The 13570-nt window shown below is 42.2% G+C and overlaps 1 protein-coding gene across 3 annotated transcripts in view; it reads right to left on the bottom strand.

The window, feature by feature from the left end:
• The window catches only part of TBC1D22B (TBC1 domain family member 22B), a 275367-nt gene that overhangs the window by 173254 nt on the left and 88543 nt on the right, over window positions 1-13570 (bottom strand). The gene's annotated exons all lie outside the window — the stretch shown is intronic.

The following is a 13570-nucleotide window of genomic DNA, read 5'->3' as shown; positions in this document are numbered from 1 at the left end:
GGGTCCCTAGAGTCACCCCCCCCCCCCGGCCTAGTGTCAGGGTCCCCAGAAAAATTCCTCACATCAGGGCCCTCAGAATAATCCATCCCAGAGTGCTCCCCCATACATCAGGGGCCCAGAGTCACCCCCCTAACATCAGGGTCCCTGGGTTCATCAGCCTTAACTCAGGGTCCCCAAAGCCGCCCTAACATTAGGGTCACTTACATCAGAATCCCTAATCACTCCCTTAACGCCGACATAACACAAATATGCGGCCTCACAGAACTGGGCTTTTTTCCTTGGGGCCGCATATCTGCGTACCTGTCATTCTGTTGAGAGTGCGCCGCATGGCAGGCTCCCAGCACAAAGACCACGGTGTCACTGAGAGCACCGAGTCCTGTTCTAATGATCGGGACTCCTGATTCTGGGTCACATGATCGCTGTGATAGCTTCTGATTGGCTATCACTGTGATCAGTCACTGTACAGCCCGGCCCCCTTGTTTTTTTTTTTCTGTGAATGGAGGAGAGAGATTAATTGTGTCTCTCCAAATCCTGGCACAGAGAGAGAGAGAGAGAGAGAGAGAGAGAGAGAGAGAGAGAGAGAGAGAGGGAGAGAGAGAGAGAGAGAGGGAGAGAAAAAAAAGATAAATAAATATTAAAAAATACAATAAAAAATAAAGAAAAAATACCTAGATCAAGGTTTGACAACGGGTACAGACAACAAATAACATACACATATATGGTATCGCTATGATCGTCAAGAGCTAGAAAATTTATTTTGGGTTGTTCTTTGGTGGTAGCTTATGGTTGTAACAAGAAACACACAGCTAAATAAAAAAAAAATTTTTTTTTTACTATTTTGGGCCAGTTTTCCTTTGATAAAAAAAATCAGGAGATATCCATTACCATTTACCACCAAATGAAAGCCCCATTTGTCCTAAAAAAAAAAAACCAATATAATTCACCTGGATGTACAAAGTAGTTGTAATATGTACGGTTTTACTAACACATGTCAACATTGCAAAATTGTGCTTAGGCATTTAGATTTGTTTTACCCTTAGGCGTGAAGGGGTTACTAGAGCCCCCAGAGCTTCCCTAGTTACATCAGGTCCCCAGAGTCCCCCCTTTACGTCAGGGTCCCCCTCCTCCTTGCATCAGGGTCCTAAGAGCCCCTCTTGAATTATAGGCCGCAAGAATGAAAGATAAAATGAAGGGGGTGCATCTAAAGCTGGCCAGAGACAGATCAAAATATGGCAGGTTCAGCAAGAAAATGCCGAATTTTGATCCATGTATGGGCAGACTGGTTGACCTATTGATTGACATCAGCATAACACAGCCTGTTTTTTTTTTGTTTTTTTTTGTACGATTACTGCTGATGGCTATTGCCGCAGGCAGTGATTAATGTATTCTGACAGCTGGGAAAACTCGCACTGCCAGAAAACAATATCTCCATGGAAGGGATTCCCCCATCAACACAGACTGTGTTGAGGGAATCTAGTGATTTTCTTTCCTTCAACCTGGGATTGAAGGAAAGAAAATTGCATAATGTATGGCTTGCCTAAGAGTAGCCAAAACAATCAATTGCATAGAAGTAAAGAGTTAAAGTACACTTTCTCACCTGATAACAGAACCTTCAGTGTACACAGCCTTATTTACTGCCCAGCTGATTTTGTACCTCCACTCACTGACAGGTCCGCAAGCAGGCATGAAGGATCAGTGCACATTCCAGCTCAGATTTAATTACTGCCGGGCTGTCAGTGTGCAGCTATAGTTCAATAGAGAGTGGAGGTAAAAATACGCAATCAGCCTGGCAGTAAAACAGGCTGTGTGCAGAGAAATTTCTGTGATCAGGGGAGAAGATTTCCTTTAATTCCACACTGTATTCTGAGTCTTCTTTTACAAGGAGATGAGAACTCCATTTTATATTTTGTATTCTATGTTGATTGTTTTGTATTATACCCAGAATGAGTTAATGAAACTATGCTGTGTCAGTTATGTGTTACAGAACTGTACTCACAATATTCTTCCATTTCTTATCTTAGTTTAGCCTTGGTAGATGGAGATAGTATCCAATTATTTCTTTGTACTAACAGCACCTGTTTCTGTTATAATTAAAATTCAAATATTTCTTTCCAATGGGAAAATAACTGTTGGATACTTGTAAATGATTTCAAAGCCTGAGAAAAGTTATGTTCATAGCCTTGACAAGTATCTAGCGAGACTATATTGTATGTAGTAGATAAGTGTTTTAAAACAATGTAGAAACTTTCCTTATTCCTGGGAAAGTGAAACTCCACTTCTCATCACTTTTCAGAATTGACGTCAATGCTTATATTATTTGTATTCAGCCAATCAATTACTGACAACGCAGCTTTTTGATACTCTGTGCCCCCACCTTTTTTTTTCTGTTATATTAATTTTCTTCCCGCTAATAAATTTGAGAGATTGATTTCACCTATCACTGTGTGCATGTGTCTGTTGCTTCTGAGATGAAGTCAATCCTCCAGACATGTCCGTACCTTCAGACTGATAAAGACAGATAGCCAGGGTCTATCGACAACCTTTCAGTGGTCAGTGGGAACATAGGTGACCACTTACACTAATGGTTAATGGGAATAATTCCCATTACATGGAGGATCAGTGGCAAAAATGGCTCTTTTAGACAGCTAAAGCTACTTGCTGTGCTGGATGACACTGGAGCTACAACTAAGGCACTGTCAAGCAGAAAAACATTCCATCACTTTTTATGGACTCATCACAGCTTGAGAAAGGCTGTTCTATACTAATCCCTAGACTTGAGATAACCACTCTTGGGGGAAAAAAACCCATCAGAAAAGTTAGAAAATCTGCTTCAATCACTGTTATTTATTTATTTATTTCAGGTACTTATATAGCGCTGTCAATTTGCGCAGCACTTTACATATATATTGTACATTCACATCAGTCCCTAACCCTCAAGGAGTGCAAAATCTAATGTCCATATCTCACATTCATATACAAGGGCCAATTAACCTACCAGCATGTCTTTGGAGTGTGGAAGGAAACTGGAGTACCCGGAGGAAACCCACGCAGGCACAGGGAGAACATGCAAACTCCAGGCAGGAGATGACGTGGCTGGGATTCGAATCTTTATGTTTCCCACAAGTTGTGCAAGCAACATGATGTTTACCCAAGGCGCGCAATAATTCTTATGAGCATCTCTTTCCACATCTCCCCCTGCTCTCTGTAAAAATATGATGTGTAGCTAAGGTGAGCAATTGTGCTTGTGAACCTTCAGGGCAACGGCAATGTATAGTGGCTGCTAGATTGTTTTTGAACAAGTAGATAGCATGCCCTAAGATGTCTTCATCTTGCTTTTGAGTTTGTTTGAGATACTTATGAAATCTTTCTAAATGCACACTCACCTCCTAAAATGCCTTTTCACTGACTTTTATGAAACAAAAAGCAGTTTTGACATGCATTCCCTTGTACACAAAAGCAGAAAAGCTATAACTATATAACAAATAATTGTCTACATAAAAAACATCTCTCACTCATGTTTTTTTATTCAGCTGCTTGCTTTTGTAAAGCAGTAACATGTCATAGCAGTGGTCACAGAGAATTGAAAAATGGGATGTCAGAGCCTCTATGAATTAAAAGATATGACTTGCTTCTGAGGGTAATTAACAGTAAGCTATTATTTAGATGATTTTTGCCTGTTTATTTAAAATTCTGTTTACAATTTTTGCGGGATTAATTTGATATTCCGCTCATGATAGCATAATCCCTGGGGATTAGATCATCCCATGTTGTAAAGCAATCAGTAAACTGTTGGCGCTATATAAATACTGTATTATAACAATAATAATAATAATAACTACATATTTGCTGTATTAGCACAACTCACAGACAGATTCCATCTTTTAGTCCTGCTACAGGGGAATAACGGGTATAGTCTGTCAAATGCAGATTTATTGGTCTGCTAGGTTTAGTAATATTTTGTAATGATATCTACGAGAGGAAATTAACCACTTGCCCTCCGGAAGATTTACCCCCCTTCCTGACCTGGCCAATATTTGCTATTTGGTGCTCTGCTACTTCAACTAATAATTGCACGGTCATGCAATGCTGTACTCAAACAAAATGTATGTCCTTTTTTCATACAAATAGAGCTTTCTTTTGGTGATAATTGATCACCGCAGGGTTTTTTTTATTTTTTGCGCTATAAACAAACAAATACCAATAATTCCATAATTTTAACTTTTGGTTTTAAAAAATATAGAGTAAACTCAAAGATAGTCATAAATTTAGGCCAAAATGTATTTTGCTATATGTCTTTAGTAAAAAAAAAAATCCCAATAAGTGTGTATAGTTTGGTTTGTGTGAAAGCTATAGCGTCTACAAACTATGATATAGATCAGGTGTATTGAATTAAAATTCATGGAGGTCCGGTCACTAAAATTTTCTTCTGGCCGAGGTCCGAATAGGGTCTGCCCATCAGCGTGCCACCTTACATTACATGTCAACATCAGAGTGCAACTGTACATCATGGATTCCCATCACATTAGGTGTGCTCATCAGAGTACTCCTTTACATCAGTTGTCCCCATCAGAGTGCCCCTTTACATCAGATATTCCCATCAGAGAGCCCCCTTACACTCAAAATACCCCTTTCTATCATAATAATAAAAAAGTATGCAGCACTTCTATCATATTCCCCCATCAGAGTGCCCCTTTACATCATATTCCACAGAGTGCCCCTTTCCATCATATGTGCCCATCAGAGTGCCTCTTTCCACAGTATGTGCCCATTTGTGCCCCCTTAACATAAAATGGGACAGTCAGAGTGCCCTTTAACATAAAATGCGCCCATCAGAGTTCCCCTTAACATAAAATAAGGGGCATGCTGATGGGCACGTTTTATGTTAAGGGGAACTCTGTTGGGCACATTTATATTAAGGGGCACTCTGATGGATACATTTTATGGTAAGAGGCATTCTGATGGGCACATTCTACATTGTGGCCATCAGAGTGCACCTTAACATAAAATGGGCCCATCAGAGTGCCTCTTAAACTGTGCACATCATAGTGCCCCTTAATAAAATAAGGGGCATGCTGATGGGCACGTTATGTTAAGGGGCACTCTGATGGGTACATTCTATGTTGTGCCCATCAGGGTGCCCCAGTAAGACTACACCCTACCTTGAGGGCAGACAGGAGCTTGCCGGGATCCTTGCTGGACGCTTGCGTTCAGGCAGGGAGCAGGAGCCGAAGAGACAGTGAGCTGAAAGGGGAGCACACGTGATGTCACGTTGCCGTGACGACCACCCTGCTCAGCGCCGTATCTGTCATTGCGGACTGGTTGTTTGGGCAGTACCGCTGCTGGGGCCTTTCGCAGACTGTGGTCCGGCATTTATTGACCACTGGTATAGATACTGGAATTTACGCCATTTTTTGCTATACGGTGCTGGTTTAACTGACAAACAATATCCAATAAACTCAAAGTTAGTCATAAATTTAGGTCAAAATGTATTTTTTATGTCTTTGGTAAAACAAAAATCCCAAAAAGTGTATATTAATTGGTTTGTGTCAAATCTATAGTGTCTACAGACTCTGGTGTATGGATACTGGAATTTATACAGCTTTTACTTTGTGACTGCCTATCATATTTCTTGAGGTGCTAAAATGCCAGGGCAGTACAAACACCCCCAAATAACCCCTTTTCGGAAAGTAGACACCCTAAGCTATCTGCTGAGAAGCATGTTGAGTCCATGGAATATTTATTTTTTTCCACAAGTCTTTGGAAAATTAAAATTTTTTTTCCCCAAAAACGTTTTCATGTAAATGGTATATTGCTCACACATGCCATGGGTGTATTTGGAATTACACCCCAAAATATATTCTGCTACTTCTCTTGAGTATGGGGATACCACATGTGTGAGACTTTTTGGCAGCCTAGCCACATTCAGGAACCGAAATCCAATGACCACTTTGAAAGCCTTATGGTACATAAATCCCTCATTTCACTTCCTCACTACCTATCACAGTTTCTGAGGCTCTGAAATTCCAAGATAGCACAATCACCCCACAAATGACCACTTTCTGGAAAGTAAACACCCCAGTCTAATTGCTAAGAGGCATGTAGAGTCAATGGAATACTTTATTTAACACAAGTTTTTTGAAAATTACAAAAAAATGTTTTTTTTCTAAACAAACTTGTCACTTAAATGATATATTGCTCACACATGCCATGGGTATATGTGCAATTACACCTCAAAATACATTCTGCTACTTCTACCACATATGGGGATACCACATGTGAGAGACTTTTTGGGAACCTAACCACATACACGAGCCAGAAATCCAATGATCACTTTGCAAGCCTGAAGGGTACATTTTTGCTTATTTCACTTCCTCGCTACCTATTACAGTTTTAAAGGCCTTGAAATGCCAGAACACAACCCCCCCCCCTCCCCAAATGACCCCTTTTTGGAAAGTAGATACCCAAGGAAATTAATAGGAGGCATGGTGAGCATTTTGAAGATGGAGGTCTAGTGCTAAAATTACTGCCCTCTGACGCTCGCGGAGATACCTCATAGGTATGGTGCAACCTCTGATTACATACTGACACGGGGCCAATGCTTGCGTATGCCACTGCGTGCACGTGCAGGGTGGGTGTGAGGGTGCTTTTTTGTTTTTTATATTATTATTTTTACACTGTCCCTTTCATTTTTTTAATCACTTTTATTGTTTATCACAGGGAATGTAAATGTTCCCTGTGATAGCAATAGGCAGTGACAGGTATTCTTTTCTGAGGGGGTCTCAGATTCTAGATATCTCCTCTGCCCTTAAATCATCTGATTTCACCAAGATCAGTGTGATCAGATGTTTTCCCAATTTATAAATGGTGCTGTTTATATCCTGCAAAACCGAAGTGATGAAATGCTTGTAAGTTCCGATTTCTTTTTTTTTATTTATTTATTTTTTTTTTAAACTGTAACAAGCAGATATTAGGGTCTCTCAAAATGCAATAGCCAGTTTCCTTACTACCTGACATCTTTCAAGACCCTGTGTATATAGCTGCCCTGGACTGTGTCGTGCTGTACCCTATACGAATACGCCACTAGTGTATGGTAGTGATGGAAGCAATCCCTGAGGCAGAGACCAGGTTGGCCAGGACAGGAGGGACAAAAAAAAGTGTCACGCCCAATTCCATGTCTGCTACAGACACCACTTTTTTTTTGGGTTGAGACATCAGGAAAATGCCTCTCATGCAGCCGGCTCAGTGCATCTGGGTTGGGGGTTTGGGCCACAGCATCTTCTGGATACAAAAGGGCCATGATTATCTCTTCCTGGAATTTTAGGAAGGATCCACATCTTCCAGTTGCTTTGTAAACCACACTTTTTTGTACCAGCATAAGGCTTCAAGGGAAACGAAGTACGGCTTCATCAACTGGTCATTGAAGTCCACCCCTCCCGTGTTAAGGTTATAGTCATGGACATAGAGGGGCTTCTCAACACCAGCTGCCATGGAAATGTGAATGGTCATGTCTGCGTGAATAGACAACAGGACGAAAACATCCAGTTTGTCCTTCCACTTCACTGCGAGCAATTCATCATTTGAAGCAGGCTTTTTTCCCCCCTAAGACAAGTATTTACAAGCCGTTGGGGGAAGCCCCGGCGATTAGGTCGCACGATGCCAAATGTGCCAATTACAAGATTGTACAAATGTCTAAACAGTGGCACGCTTGTATAAAAATTTGACATGTACAGTGGGGTAAAAAAGTATTTAGTCAGCCACCAATTGTGCAAGTTCTCCCACTTAAAAAGATGAGAGGCGCATGTAATTGGCATCATAGGTAGACTTCAACTATGAGAGACAAAATGAGAAAAAAAATCCAGACAATCACATTGGCTGATTTGGAAAGAATTTATTTGCAAATTATAATGGAAAATAAGTATTTGGTCAATATCAAAAGTTCATCTCAATACTTTGTTATATATCCTTTGTTGGCAATGACAGAGGTCAAACGTCTCCTGTAAGTCTTCACAAGGTTGGCACACACTGTTGCTGGTATGTTGGCCCATTCCTCCATGCAGATCTCCTCTAGAGTTTTGGGGCTGTCGCTGGGCAACACTGACTTTCAACTCCCTCCAAAGGATTTCTATGGGGTTGAAATCTGGAGACTGACTAGGCCACTCCAGGACCTTGAAATGCTTCTTATGAAGCCACTCCTTCGTTGCCCGGGCAGTATGTTTGGGATCATTGTCATGTTGGAAGACCCAGCCACGTTTCATCTTCAATACCCTTGCTGATGGAAGGAGGTTTGCACTCAAAATCTCACGATACATGGCCCCATTCATTCTGTCCTGTACATGGATCAGTCATCCTGGTCCCTTTGCGGAGAAACAGCCCCAAAGCATGATGTTGCCACCCCCATGCTTCACAGTAGGTATGGTGTTCTTTGGATGCAACTCAGCATTCTCTCTCCTCCAAACACGACGAGTTGTGTTTCTACCAAACAGTTCTATTTTGGTTTCATCTGACCATATGACATTCTCCCAATCCTCTTCTGGATCATCCAAATGCTCTCTAGCAAACTTCAGACGGGCCCAGACATGTACTGGCTTAAGCAGGGGGACACGTCTGGAAGTGCAGGATCTGAGTCCCTGGCGGCGTAGTGTGTTACTGATGGTAGCCTTTGTTGCATTGGTCCCAGCTCTCTGCAGGTCATTCACTAGGTCCCCCCGTCTGGTCCTGGGATTTTGGCTCACCGTTCCTGTGATCATTTTGACCCCACGGGGTGAGATCTTGCGTGGGGCCCAAGATCGAGGGAGATTATCAGTGGTCTTGTATGTCTTCCATTTTCTAATTATTGCTCCCACAGTTGATTTGTTCACACCAAGCTGCTTGCCTATTGCAGATTTAGTCTTCCCAGCCTGGTGCAGGTCTACAATTTTGTTTCTGGTGTCCTTCGACAGCTCTTGGGTCTTCACCATAGTGGAGTTTGGAGTGTGACTGTTTGAGGTTGTGGACAGGTGTCTTTTATACTGATAACAAGTTCAAACAGGTGCCATTGATACAGGTAATGAGTGCAGCACAGAGGAGCCTCTTAAAGAAGAAGGTACAGGTCTGTGAGAGCCAGAAATCGTGCTTGTTTGTAGGTGACCAAATACTTATTTTCCACCATAATTTGCAAATAAATTCTTTCCAAATCAGCCAATTTGATTGTCTGGATTTTTTTTCTAATTTTCTCTCTCATAGTTGAGGTCTACATATGATGCCAATTACAGGCCTCTCTCATCTTTTTAAGTGGGAGAACTTGCACAATTGGTGGCTGACTAAATACTTTTTTACCCCACTGTATAAGTGCTACACCATATGGAAAAAGGGTGACACCAAGTCCCAAGCTATCTTGCCACTGCTCCCCATGTAGTCTGGGCACTTGGGGGCTCCATCTTTTCCCTCATAAATCTGAAAATTACATGTATAGCCTGGTGCCCTGTCTCAAGTCTTATACCTTTTTACCACGTATCTGGCACGCTTGCTGGGGAGAAATGATTTGAATGCAAGGTGGCCATAAAAATTAATGAGGGACTCATCAACGCAGATAATTTGCTGGGGAGTATGTTTCTGGTTAGGTAATTTACGTGTGACCGAATTTTGTGGAGCTGGTCAAATTCAGGGTCACCTTGAGGACAACAGAGTGTATGGTCATTGAAATGCAAAAATCACATTATATTCTCATATCTATGCCTGGCCATGGCAGCATATGATATGATGACACAGGCATATGATGAATTGGGTCTGTGGACCAATACAACCGCAATTCATTTTTCTTTTGTAATGCCCATGTTGAGAGTTAGCCCCCCCCCCAAAAAAATGTACATTTCGAAACCGTAATAGGTTTCAATGCAAGTGGTCTGGCAAAGGTTTGAATTTGGGTTGGCGGTGATAAATTGTTGTGCGCATAAATTGCTTTGATCCACAATCAATCCATACAGATCTTCCATGAAAAACAGCTCTGATAAATCAAAAGGAGTAAATTTGCGGTTTCCATCTGAATTCCGGGTTGGTCAGTGAATGGGGGAAGTACGGGTGCTGCAGAAATTGTGGGCTGCCAATCAGGATTTGCAAGCACATCCAGAAGGACACTATGGGCTCTACGGCCTATATTCGAATTTTTGGTGGCTGTGGGACACTACGTGTGCTAGACACTGCACCAGCTTGTACTGCACTTATGGGACTTGCCACATCACCAAGTGATACTGCAGTGCTGGCATGAAAAAGACCAGGCTGTGCTAGGCCGCTGGTGCTCACCAGTTCACCAAAAGGTTGAGTGGCATTAGTACTGGCACTCTGCTGCATATGAGAATCATCATGCAATTGTAACACCTCAGCAACCTGGAAACGGGCTTGGGTACACCTGACCTTAGCAGGGACCTCTACTCCATCATCTGAGCTATCTGTCAGAGTGCAGCTCTGAGCCGGCCTCTTTAGTAGAGTACCTTTTGTTGGACATTTTGGCCACTAAGTTTATAGGTACCTAGTGCAACTCACGGGAAAAAGAGCACCTGGCTGTCAGGGACTGCTTGAACTGCTACAAAAAATCTACCTGCTAGTGCTAGCAGAAATCGGGCCGGATCTTGTTAACCCTGCAGTTTTGTGTGCAATGTATCAAGTGACAGTGATCTACTGACACTTCACTTGCTATGGGAGTAGGGGGAGGGGTTAAGTGTAGGGACTAAACCTAGGTGCTGGGGATGATCCTGCCAATGCTGCATTTTTGGGGACACTATACTATTATGAACTCTGGTATAATCTGATTATTATTATACAGGATTTATATAGTGCCAACAGTTTGCTCAGCGCTTTACAATATAACGGGAGACAATACAGCAACAATACAGTTCAATACAAGAGGGATAGGAGGGCCCTGCTCCTTGGAGCTTACAATCTAGGAAGGAGATCAAAGATATTGATCTGCTGAGACACTATAGTAGCAATGGAGGATTATTGTGTATGTCAGCGTGTTCCTGGCAATCAAAGGGTTAAATGTGATGACTGATGTAGTGGTGGGCAATCTGACCCTATCTGGGAGGGACGCTAAAGCTATCTGAAGTCACCTGTGACACAAATACAGTGATCAGTAAAAAAAAATTCTGTACACTGTACCAATGACACTGGTGAAAGGGCAGTGAAGGGGTTAACTGGGGATCGATCAGGGGGTTAAATGTGACCTATCAGTGCTTTTACTGTAAAAGTGTAGTGCTTTGACTCACGTGGATCTGAATCATTTCCTGTGCCTGCGTAATGTAAACAAAGGCACAGGAAGATCTGTGAAAGGGAAGTGATCACTCAGCAGATCCAGGCTGAACATCACTGGCCTAAATCTGCTGACTGATTGGTGCAGCACCAAATCACAGCACTGCTGAGTCGGCTGGTGCTGTGCTCCCTATCCGCGAACACGGCGGAAGCGTAGATCACGTTTACATACTTGATTTTGTACAGAGTCCGTCCTGTAGCAGTAAATTTGTGTGTATGTGTATGTCTGTGTTTTAACCATATAAATTGAGTATTTATTTATCGAAATTAAAGTTTAGTGTCTATGTTCCACTATCAATCTGACTGTTATGTGTTGTTAGTGACTTAATATTAATTAATTTTCTATTATCGTAGTCCATACTTTCAGACAATTTTATTACGCTTAAAATGAATATCTGCTAAAGAATTGGATTTCAGAAATAGTTATTTTGTTTGTATCATTATATTTAATAATCTATTTTCTTATTGGAAGCACTTAATCATTTAAATGTCCTGGTAGGGAATTTTTACTTTCTTGTAAATTCTGTGTCTTGGAGTACAGTAAAAGAACACAGTATCTGTAGTCAAAGATACTGAGTTATACGCTGCTACCTTCAGGGGATTGGACACTGACAAAAGCTTTGCCGTGCACCTCTCCCCTTCCATGCTCCGCCCACCTCTCCCCTTCCCTGCTCTGCCCGCATGGCTCTCTCCTTTCGGGCTTTGCCCATCTGGCTCTCTCCTCACGTGCTACGGAATTTCTCACCCTGCTTTGCCCAGCTCTCACTCTGACAGCACTGGGGAGGAGAAGTTTAGACCAGGGTCAGCAATGCAAAGATGAGATCTACTCATCACATAGCAACATGTACATCGCGATGCACTGGTTGCTGACCCCTGTCCTAGACCATGGGACACCATGAGTGTTAAACTAAAGGTTATACAACATTACAGCAAACAATGGAAAACAGGTCCACAAGTAAACAAGGGTCAGCTTACCCTAAACCAGTGTTCTTCAAACTATGGCCTGGCGGCCATATGCGGCCCTTTGCTTGATTCTACCTGGCTCTTGGGACATTATTCCTTCAACTGACACCAGTGATGAGGCACCATTGCTCCCACTGACACCATTATTGGGGCACTATTCCTCCCACTGACAGCATCAATGGGGCACTATTCATCCTGCCAAGACCAATGATGGGGCACTACTCCTCCCACTGACTTTGTCTATGAGGCACTATTCCTCCAATTGATACCAACAATGAGGCACTATTCCTCCTGCTAAAACCAACATCAGGGCATTATTCCTCCTGTTAAACCCAATGATGGGGCATTGTTTACACAAACTGATGCAGATACATTTTCTACTCACACTGACCACACAGTCTGGCCCCCTTAAATTCTAAAGGATAGTAAACTAGCCCTTTGTTTAAAAAGTTTGGAGACCCCTGCCCTAAACTCTCAGATGACAGTTTGATCTTCAGCAGTAAAGCCTGGAGATCCACCCTTTAAAACCTTGAGAAAATTTGAACCGAGTACCAGGTGGCAGCTGTGCACACCTGTAAAACAGATGCTTGATACTGAAATGCCCAAGAAACACCAACAGATCTGGTTGCGCGATCCCTAATAGGGAAAGGGGGAACCCTTCCCTTGAGGGCATAAGTCCTGAAATTGAGCTACCTAAACCACCTAACTATCATCAAAGAAGAAGTAGAATGACCCAATTTGGGAACTGCAGGGAGAACAAAAACAGAATTAGTTCTGCGGAAGAAAGATGTTGCAGATAAGTAAACCCGAACGGCTCTGCCCACATCCAATCAATGGAGTGAAATCTCCTTTGGGGAAGGACAGAGGAAAGAGAAAAATATCCTCATTGAGGTGAAAGGAAGGAAGGAGGGTCTGGTTCTCAGAACCACATTTTTTTTCATGTAAGAAATTATTTTGTACAAGAAAGTCACCAACTCAGAGACACACCTGACAGAGGTAATGGCCACAAAAAAGCTACTTTACCAGTGAGATCCTCCAATGGGGCATCCTGGCTTGGTTCAAAGGGATGTATTTGCAGAACCAAAAGTACTAGATTTAGATCTCAGGGAAAGCCACTCTTTGTATAAAGGTCTTTACAAGAGTATGTGAAGCCAAAGGTCTTTGGAACAGAATGGTTAGGGCAGAAAGTTGTTGCTTTAAAGTACTAACAGTCAGATGCTAGTCCAGACCAGATTGGTGGAAGGGCAATTAGAACTAGACATTCAAATTATTTGAGATATAAGTGTGAAAATGTTTGACATTTGATAACAGAATGTATGACATT

The sequence above is a fragment of the Staurois parvus genome, unplaced genomic scaffold, assembly GCF_062004578.1.
Source record: "Staurois parvus isolate SC_StPar_1 unplaced genomic scaffold, SC_StPar_1.0 ptg000185l, whole genome shotgun sequence".
Taxonomy (NCBI): Eukaryota; Metazoa; Chordata; class Amphibia; order Anura; family Ranidae; genus Staurois; species Staurois parvus.
Note: the sequence above shows the minus strand (reverse complement) of the source record. Positions and strands in the feature narration are given on the sequence as shown.